The sequence below is a fragment of the Habropoda laboriosa genome, unplaced genomic scaffold, assembly GCF_001263275.1.
Source record: "Habropoda laboriosa isolate 0110345459 unplaced genomic scaffold, ASM126327v1 scaffold197, whole genome shotgun sequence".
Classification (NCBI taxonomy): Eukaryota; Metazoa; Arthropoda; class Insecta; order Hymenoptera; family Apidae; genus Habropoda; species Habropoda laboriosa.
The window spans coordinates 417323-425992 of NW_017100305.1; positions in this window are offsets into that span (position 1 = coordinate 417323).

Below are 8670 nucleotides of genomic sequence, written 5' to 3' on the forward strand. Positions count from 1 at the left end.
GTAAGAAGCGGAGAGGAGATAAAGGAGGAGGCGAAGAAGAAAGAAGCCATCGAAATCCGTGGATTCGAGAGGGGCACGTGTTTCAGGTGGCGTCTAATTGAGGATGGATGCCTCGGGCAACGAGTCTCGCTCCTTTGGAAGACTGGAAGACTTGGAAGAGGCGTGCATTACTGCGGCAGATGGTGGTCGTGATTGCAGCTGCTCGGCGAACGAACACCTGCCGTTTTCTCCGCCGTCTATCGAGATGGACGAAATCACTGTCCAGCCTCCCCCTCTTTCTTCAGCTTCTGTTTCTTCTTCTATCTCCTCCTCCTCCTCTACCTTGTACAGGTAGACCAAAGTGCTTACGTGCCCTCTGAAAAGAAGAAACAGATTGGAATAGATATTAGATATCGATCGACGTTCAAGAAGAGGACCCATTCGGTGTAATACGAAATGTCTCTCTTCTCTCGTGGCTGGGACAAAAACGAGAGAGATAGGGGAAAGTGATTTTTACCACGTCGAGGCGAATTTTTAAATATCCCTGTTGCGAGCAGAGAGGAACACGCGGCTAAAAAACCGGTCGTGGCCGGATCGTCTGGAGAAGTGGGAATTAATTTTGGCGCGGAGCCAGAGCGTATACGTGCACGGGGAGCACGCGGAACACCATTGGTGAAGAAACGGGACGGATAAAGGAGAGAAAGAAGGGAGATGCGATAGGAAAGTGAATTCACCATCGGGACAGATTCGCGTGGAAAATTGGTGTGCAACCCGTGGACCCGGGGCTGACAGTCCGGACAGACGAGCGTGACCACGATTTCTCTGACTCGGGCAGTAGGAAGGAGCTAACGAGCTGTCAAGTGTCACCCGGGATCGAGACCGTTCCGAGTCACCGATAAATGTCGATGCTGCCCGAGAGAACCTCCTTTGGCAGATGCTCGTCCACCTTTTCGCCATCGTCCCTCCCCCTAAAACCAGTGCCGTCAAAGACGAGACAGCTTCGAAATTTCTTTTCTCGAATCGAGGCCAGCGCATAATCGATTCGCCTTTTCGCTCTGGATTCCCCATTTCCGGGCTTGACGACTTGTATAAAAGATCTCGGTGACGAGACACGAGGGACGAGGGGGAGAGAGGAGAGAGAAAAGATAAAGGTGGAGGACAGGTGGCGGCGTGATCAGGGGGTGGAAAGAGAATGGAAGAAATTCCAGAGTAGTAGGCGGAGAATGGCGGTAAATTAAATACGGCAGCAGACCCCGGAGGGGGTTCTCGTTTAATCGCTTAATCGAGACTCCAGAATGCTCAGGGCATTCGTAAGCGAACGGGTGGCTCGCTTTCGTTTCGTCTCGATGAAAGCTCTCGAAAGGGTCGGCAATTACTTAAAAACGAAGTTGCGCACCATCGTCGCCGCCGTTTTCTTTCCACCTTTTTCTCCCCCATCGACGACCGGCCGCGCGCGTCCTCTTTCCCCCCCCCGCCCCTCTTGCTCCTCCACCTTTCTACCCCCTTTTTATCTCTCGCTCTTCGCTCTCGTTGCTTTTACGCGTTTTTCACGGCCCGCCATATCCCGACTGCGCGGCGGCGGCGGCGGCACCAACGGCAGCCGGCCAACGACGGACCCTGGATCTTCTCTGTTCGGATAACGACAGCAATATCCAAATAGTAAAACGATTGGCAACCGCCGACTCGAGGGCACGGCAAACACTCGAATAGTGGCTGGATCGATGAAAGGTGGTACGCGAATCGCGGCAACCGGCGTAATAAAAGAGTCCGACCGCGTAAACGTAATCCACCGCCCTTCCCTCCTCGCCACATTCTCACCGGCTACCGGTCTCGTTCGTTTTCCCTCGAATTCTTCGCCTTTTCCGAAACTACCCTCTGCGTATCTCGGGCAACTTGCTCGTTGCGGCAACGGTGAAATATAATTCTTACGAAACATACGATGGAATCGTTCGATGAATATTCCTCGTTAATTTTTTCTCGGTAGGATGACGTAAAAGTGAATGGGAAGATAGAGTTAACAGAGAGAGAGAGAGAGAGAGAGAGAGAGTCAGTAGCGAGCACAGTTCGTCGTTGTTCATCCTTCCAGAGCAGGAACGTTGGTTGCTTCCGGTTGGAAGGGCAGAGAATGGAGCCGGAGTGTCAGAGGGAATGGAGAAAGCGATGAGTAATAAGGAGGTTCCCGGTCGAGACGGAAGAATATTTCGTGGTGGTCGCGACACTCGGCAGTAGACCGCGCGTAGACGCGTGTAGTAGACACGTATATAGCGTATAGTCGGGAGAATCGGGGTTATACGCGAGGATCGATATTATTATTCCGGCGACGATCGCGATGCTCGAACGAACTCCACTCGACCGCTCGCTCGCGTCTTACACCCGCCGCCTTCTTCGACTGGTCCCCGGAGATCGATCGAGGAAAAGTACTCGCGTAGTTGGGAACGGAGGGAAAAGGCGCGATGCGGCGAATTACGCGTCCGGAAAATAGGCAACAATGAATCTTTAGCCGGCGTAAAAGCACGTTTTTGCGAAACGATCGTCGCGAATAGGACGAGATGAGAAGCATTAAAGACGAGGGAGAGAGAGAAAGAGGGGCAGATGGAATCGGTGCCGCGCAGCGAATCACGGTTGCGCGTCTTTCTCCTGGGCAAAAAGTCCTGGAAGAAGCTTAATGGAGCGTCTCTCGAGCAGCGGAACGATCCGTGGACGAGTAGAGTCTCTTTCTCTCTTTACTCTCTCGGCTCGCGAGTTTTTCTCGCCTTTCCCCTCCGAATCGTAAGACTGCCGCCTCACGGAAATCCCGCGTGGGGTCCAAGATTATCGCGTTCCCATAAAACGAACGAGGAACACTCTCGTACTTGAGCCCGTGGACGAGGAGATAGAGAGAAAAGAAACGCACCGGAAGCAGGGACAAAAGGAAAACGGGCACGGCTCTACGTTCCTCCGTGGGGAGAAGCGTTGTCCTCGAGGAATTTCGTCGAATGGCGGCGGCGACGGCGGCGAGACGCACGATGACGAATCCTTGTTTCCGCTCGGCTTCGCCCACGACTACTTCACAGCGGAACAGAAGGCTTCGTGAACCGCGACGAAACTTCTCCTTTTTACCACGTTTTCCTTTATTCCCGCCGAAAAATTTCCCCGGCTGTTTCGATCGTTCTGGAGAAAGGTACGGTGAAACGATCTTTGAAAAACAGGTAAAACTACCACCGATCCTAGATACACACGGTAGGACGCGCGTTCGATATCGCGCGGTGGTGCTGTTTTTTTTCTCCGTGTCGAAATGGAAATAATCCGACGATAGAATAACGATAACGATAAAGCCCAGCTTTCACGTGGCGAATCGTGAACGAAGGACGAGCCAGAGGAGGAGAGGTGGAGAGGTTGGCACATCGAGACCCGAAACCATGGCGTTTTCCGTCCACGTAATCGATTTACGAGGAGTCATTCGTCCCCAGCGTTTTTCTCCGCCGAGGCAAACGTCGTCGAGGCACGAAAGCGAGGTGGAAGCGTGCCGCTCGGTTTGGACCGAGGGACCGTATCCCCCTTCTCTCGCAGGCCTCGAGATCTCGCTCACCCTACTGTCCATTTCCCTTTGTCGCTTGGCGTTTTCTCGTGGTTGCGATTCTCCGTTTCTCTCCTACCCTCCCATTCTATCTTTCCAAACCATACTCTCTCCACCCTATGAAAGGCCGCCAGAGAATTCTCCCTGTTCCGTATCGATCGAACTCGAAGACGAAGAGAGAGAGAGGAGAGAGGACCACGTCCAACGATTTAAGTCTATTTAATGGCGATACATTGTTTAGTATCGCGCTCGCCTAATATAATTCGTTCAGGTTCGCTCCCCCATTCGCTTACGTGTTTGCCTACCCTATGTAAAATCGCCTCGCCTTTGCATCTCCGTTCGAAAATCCACCCCTTGCACAGTTGCAGGCCTGCGGCGGCACTACGCCTACGGTAGTATAAAGGGTGGCCAGAATTGGTCATAGGGTTGCGATACTCCTCCTGCAGAGATAGATTCGGAGGTGTGGAATAAAATTTCTTTACACTTCGGGGAAGGGGGACGTTCTCGCTTTTGGGAAACTGGTATAAAGGGGGACAGACGGCGTGTGCGGAAAATGACAGTAGAACGAGGGGGGGGAACGGTAATGTTGTATCGTTGCGACGAGTTTAGAATTTTCTCTCTGGTTCGGAGCAAAAAAAAGTCGTAGGACCGTTGAGAAAAATGTCGTTCGCATCTGTACTATTCGATTTCTTTTTCATTTTTATCTTTTTACAAAGAATCGCTCGTGTATATACACAGACGATTCTATGCTTTTTTCAGTAGTGGACTTTTTCGGTTGTTCGTATTTACAGAGACGTCGGCTGGAATTAATAAAGCCTTTGGTAGAGCCGTACGGATTTTTTCTATCAATTTCTCGGCTACGTTCCATATTTGAGCGTATTGTGCTCCGCGAACAATAACTCATCTCGATATTGCTGGCCTGGCTCTCGCATCGGCGACTCCTCTCTCTGTCCCTTTCTTGCGTACGGTTCCTCTGTCTTCGTTCACTTTTTTCCCTCCAGCCCGATACCGTTTCCCGCCTCTGCATCGATAAAGTCACCGGCAGTCGCGATTTTACGACTCGAAACGGAACTTTGCCTATTAAAGCGTGGCTCGTTAGCCTCGCGACGCGAACGCTAGACGCGACTCGCTCGAATCTCGATGTGCCTGCCAATTTCGAGATCTCTCTTGCTGTACAAATGTACATACATACAATATACTCTACCGAAACAAGATTTCTACCGTCCGTTCGTGGTTATGACAAGAGAGAGACGGAGAGGGAGAGACAATCGCGTATCGAAACTCGCGTGTTACCTACCTGGACATCCCTGCCAATCGGTTAGGATGGTGGAAATGTCGAGGATTTTTTTAGACGTCACAAGCCAATCTGTGACGGTCAGTCGCGACGACTGACAATCACTCGTGTGTGTTTCACAATCGACGGCCAGGCAGGTTTCCATTGCACGACGAAATGAACGGAAAGTTCGCAATTGGGTTGATCCCCTAAAGAGAGAGAGAGAGGAGGGTCTTCGTTCGATGTGTGTGTGTAATCGCCAGCGGGAGGCACGTACGCAGGGACAGGTCCGCTTTAAAAGGAGGCACGGATTCGTAGCTGGCGCTGCGTTTACGTTTGCGTGGCACGTGGATGTACTCTCGAGGAAAACTCTCGGCGGAACGGTAAGCTGGAACGAGAAGCCGGGTAATGAAGGATGGAAGGGCCGGCTGGCCTGTGTTTGAGAAGCACTAGTCCGGTCTCCCGAGAGTGGTCGGTCTTCTCCTGGATATCTGGTGGGCGCGCGCGAGCGGGGAGGGATACAGGTTCGAGGAACACTGGCCACTTCCCAAGGGAACTCGTTTCAGCTTCGTCTCGCGCTCGCTCGCTCGCTTGCTCGCGCCCGTCTGCTTTGGCCCGCGTAAAAGCTCGTCCCGTTCGCTAGAGTGAGAAACCGGGTTATATGCAGATATACAAGGCTCGTTCTTCTCACAGAGCCCTTTTCTTCCAACGATGCTCTCTCGTTCGTACTTTCTCTCTTTCTTTCTTTCCGCTCGTTCCCACTTAGCCGTCAGACTCGCTCCCTCCCTCTCGCCGTTCCACGTTTCTTTCCGCGCCTCTGAAACGCTCAACGATACCCTCAGGTACGAAATGGCAATCGCTCTAGGCTCTCCCTCTACCTCTCTTTCTGTCTGTCTTCCTCGACGCCACTCCACCACGTCCTTTTCTCTACATCTGGTCGTCGTACTTCCCTTTTGTTCACGAACGTCTCGCGAATCAACGCAGCCTCCTTACTTTCTCGTATTATGCGCATCAGTTGAGAGAGAGAGAGAGAGAGGGAGTCTCTACCTTTGACGCGGGGGAGAGCATAGTAGTAGTATGTTCCTTTCGGAGGAACGTAATCCGATGTTATTCCCCGATCGACCTAGAGAGAATCTCTCCGTGGCGGATGGTTCCGTTGGAATTACGAGGCGGGAAAGGTAGACGTTAAGGGAAGATCGCGTAGCCTCGTCGTATTTTCCCCCTCGGCCAAATCCTCCGTTGGCCATTTCCCGCGAGCGGCCAACTGGATTACCAGGGATACGGTTGGAACGCGCGCGACCACGCGGCTGGTTGGCTCTAGCCGGAGGACGGTCGTTCCGCTTTAGCTGCACCACGGAATCCTCCACCTCTTTTTCGGACCACCCGCCTTTTTCCCGCTCGAGCCTGTCTGCCGATCGATGCGTTTCCGATGCGGCTTTCGGAAAATTGCAACTGCTTTCTCCTCTCTAACCAGTCTGAAGCGTATTCGACGTATCTTTCTTGTTGGTTGGTATAATGTTGGCTGAATTGAAGAGAGGAGAACCTCGTGAAATTTCTTCATACGTCAGCGGAACTTTATCACTTTGTAGGACATAATTACCCGTCGAACGAATCGATACGAAAGTATACCCCAGACAGGGGTCTCTCTTTAACGCGAGCAATTCCGTCAATTACCCATAACCCTGTGACCTCTCTTTCCCATGCACACTCTCGTCCGCTGTGACGAGTTAGATTTAATTAACGAGCGTAGGCGAAAGTAGGACAGAAAGAATCAGCGAGGCAGAGGGAAAGAAGAAAAAGCAGGTCGGGGGGAAACGTGGCTTCCCGCAGAGTAAACGAACGAAATTCGACGTTGGACCGAGGCACGTTTCTTTCCGACGCGCGTTACGCTTCCGCCGGTAGCCGAGCACAGGGGAGAAAGATGTTCCCGGTGGAGAGTCGGGTCGGGTGGCGAGCGTTCTCCTCTCTTCTCTCGTTTCGCTCGTTTTTTCGTGGCCCAGTTGCGGCCATCGGGAAAAACAAAGGATACCGATTCCGATCCGCGGCACGGCGAGGTAAAATATAGCCAGGCGGTTCACGCCCATGCAACCGAGCCACGCTCTCTTCCCTCCGATTAAATACCTAAATACCGTCAGCCGCCGCTGCAACCGATATACGTGGCCACGACGCGTTAAACGATTAATCGCGCTGATTGGATTCCAATTAGCCTGCTAACGACACCGCGGCCAAAGCGGATTTTCCCTGCTCGCCCGTCGGCCGGCTTTCCTTTTTTCCAAACCTCCACAGAGAGAGCTACCTCGACACATTCAACGTCCACCTTTCACCCCCCTTCTTTTCCCTTCCTTTTTTCCCTTTAGCCATCGTTCGCTCTCTCTCTCTTGCGCTTTTGCTGCATAGGCTAGACACGGTTCCGTTACGGCGACGTCGAAAATACGAGCACCGTGAAAGCGCGCGTTTCCCCTTTATTGCCACCCACTCCTTTCTTTACATTGAACGATTTTATTGGTCGCGCCGCGAACCCCTTCGTTCTCCTCGAGACGCCGCGCCGCACCGGATGGAGGAAAGGTGTACACCGGAGCGGCCAAACATCCGTCGTACTCGACTACCTTCTTGTACGGTTCAACCGTATCGGCGAAAATTCTCCTTGGTGGCGCGTTGAATTAGTAAAGAGTCAACCGTGTGTTAACGGTACCAAAGAAGCCCTCTCTCTCTCTCACCCTCTTCCTCACTCGATTGCTCTCCAGTACCGAAAAGATTCCGTGCACCGTCGTATATAACTCCGGCTTCGTCTCCAACCCTCCTCGTTCGACCCATTTTACAATCTATCCTCCACCTCCTCCTGCACGCTTTTTTTCTTCTTCGTTCGCGTGCACGCGGCCAGTGTAAGCACACCGTTCGAATAACCGACAAACAGCCGAGTCGTCGAAAGCCTCCCTAACCGTATTGCAGACGTATTTGCATTCAATTTCTTCCGAAGGGCTCTCTCTCTCCTCCTTCGCCTCGTTTCTTCCTTCCTTCCTTCCTTCCTCCCTACCTTCTCCATCACTCTCGTGTCCCTTTCGCCGTTTTCTCCCTACCACCCCGTCTTAGTCCCTCTTTCGTCGCTCGCCCTTTTCTTCGCGACGAAATAGGGTCTCGAGGATGAAAGGAATGCACTTGCCAAACATTAGCATGCACGTTCGTCGTGGAGGCAGTCGATACACCAAGCCGCACGAAAGCGGCGGCTGTTCTCTCTTTCTGCTCTCTCGTTCAGGCCATCGTACTTCGTTACTCGTTACTTTTCCCACCGCACAGTCCCCGGCGACGTCTTTTTTTCCCCGCTCTGTCGATTCACCAGCGACCCTTAACGTCGATTCCTCCTCGACGACCCCCTTTCTCGTCCATTCGAGATGCCTTTGTCGCAACGATCTCCTTGCCAGTTAGTTTTCTCCGGCGAAAAGCGACTGGACGCGAAGCCTAGCCGCTTCTCGAGGCGCGAAGTTTTGGAATAGTTTGGCGGGAAAGCACGGAAGCTAGGAAGTTTTCCAAGAAATTCAAGCTCGAAGGGGCAAATTATGTGGCTTCCAGCTCTTTCTCTCTCTCTCTCTCTTTATGTATATATATATATATTTTGGTTCACTTTTCTTTACGCGGCTTCCTCTTCCGTTCTTTCCCGAGTTGTTCGTCACGCTGCCAGGACTTCCTCTCTAGCTGGTAGAACAGTCTTTTTGGTTCTTGAAGGGTGGGCCCTGATCGCGAGGTGTTTAAAGGTCCTTTTTCTTTTTCTTCTTGCTCTCTATTTCAACGGTTCTCGGAGCCGGTAGATGTGCGAGTGGCCAATAGTATTCGGATCACCGGAGAGATTCTAGGATTCTTAAAGAGA